A 2,110-nucleotide genomic window follows, 5' to 3' on the forward strand; every position below is an offset into this window, starting at 1 on the left:
TTGAGCCAGCCACTAAAACCATATTGCTGATATACCAACACGCTCATCACTTGGACCTGAATTGTCGGAAAGAATCAGAACGTTTAAATTTGCTTAAACATCACACATGGGATGTCTCATGCCTGGATAACTAATCACGTGAATTATTCTGCAGTATAATTAGGTTAATGGACTTCACCGAAACGTCAGTACGTAATTCTAGTGCAGGTCTATCGTATAATGCTGATGATGGATGATGATAGGTTAATACCGAATTGATGTTGTTACTTAGCCATTAAACTTAGCGACGGACATAATTGAGTTCCTACAGTGTACAGGGCAGAACAATCAAATGTGACGCTCAGGAAAATGTTACACACTAGCAACAATTAGCTTATACCTAAGCCACTATATTAATTTCAGCTCTGTCCATATAAAGGTAAAACTGTGTCGAAGCATATTTGCATCATCAGGGTTACCATGACAATAAGCGAATAATGCCCAAGTTTTCTGTTATGTACAACCATACTGCCTATTTCAATACACTCAGGCGAATCATCTGTAGTGTAACTTGAACATATCGAGAAAGTTTTAACGAAAGAATTTACACAATGCAGGGACATTCAAAAGTTTGAAAGCTAACTGCTTCATACCTGCAGAAAATTCATACAGAAGCAAATATTACCGATGTGTTGGACAACAAAGACCATTACAGTGTGTTGCATAAGATAATGAAAAGAATCTAAAAAAACATATAGAATAAAAATGAACATAAAAAAATTAGATGAAACGAGGTAGAAAAATAGAATATGTTTTTAAAGCAACGGTTTGTAACTTGAGAAATGAGTAGTATTTTAGCCCTTTCCTCCTAAGATATTTGGGAGCAGTACCAGTGCCATTGATAGCTCTCATGGCTTCATTAAGCAGCACATCAGAAGTCGTAATGAGAATTTTGTTTTTCCCACACAAGAGCGCAATTTTCACCAGCAGAATATACAAGAGTTAGTTCAACAGAGCGAAGTACGTTTTGGTGTCCGCACCGTCACTATATCCGGCAATGATTTTACTCTTGATGCATTGTTGTTTGAATATCAACAATCGAGTAAACTCAGTTTTATTTGGTTTAGGAAGAAGACTTTGCTTATGTTAGTAATGTAGATGATCTTCATGTACGAATTTGATACAGTCCGTGGCTGTGCTGTGTGACAAGTTTAATTTCCTTGAAATTCACTGTCGTGGTGACGGAAGAATTTAGTATAAACCAAAAATGATCGCGAGATAGCTGAAGATAAATTGGAAGACTGAAACACCCAGCGTTCTCAGTTAATTGTTTGTCATATTCCAATCTCCGTCTCCCCTATAGAGTTTCTACCCTCTAAAGCTCCGAGTAGTAACATGGAAGTTGTTCATTGATGTATTAGTATTTTCCATATGTTCCTTGTTTCTCCTGTTCTCCAGAGAACTGCCTCATGTCTTATCATTACTAATTCGAATATCCTTATGTAGCCCCATACGTCAAACGGATTATCTTCTCCACTTTTCCCACCGTCCATTATTCGCCGCCGTACAAACCTTGGGCTGTGTTCACTGTTTTGTATGTCGTGCATTATTTTTCTTCCAAAGTATCAGCTTTTCTTCACTTCGTCTACTTCATGGTACCCAGTTTTGACCACAAGGTTATCGCTAATCTGACTATTGGTACGCCGCATTGTTGCCTATTTTTCCGGGTTTACCGTTAATTCATGTTAGCGCTCATTACACCGTTCATTCCATACATTTCTTCTTCACATTCACTGAGGATAACAGCTTCATTAACAATTATCATGAACGTGAACGTTTGACACTGAATTTTAGTGCCACTGTATTTCTTTGTTTTATTTCCATCACTGCTTATTTGTTGTAAAGAATGAGTAATAGGTGCGAGAGGCTCCATCCCTTTCATACACCCCTTTTAATACTCCTAATACGTTCTTATTTTCCAGTGTTGGTTTTTCTACATGTTATAAGTTACCCACCTCTCCCCATACTTTACACCTATTTTCCAGGTTTTCGAAATATCTCGCACCATTCCACATTGTCGACGCTTTTTATAGGTAGACGAAGACTATAAAGTTATCTTGACTTATTTCAC

The sequence above is a fragment of the Schistocerca piceifrons genome, chromosome 6 (assembly GCF_021461385.2).
Source record: "Schistocerca piceifrons isolate TAMUIC-IGC-003096 chromosome 6, iqSchPice1.1, whole genome shotgun sequence".
Classification (NCBI taxonomy): domain Eukaryota; kingdom Metazoa; phylum Arthropoda; class Insecta; order Orthoptera; family Acrididae; genus Schistocerca; species Schistocerca piceifrons.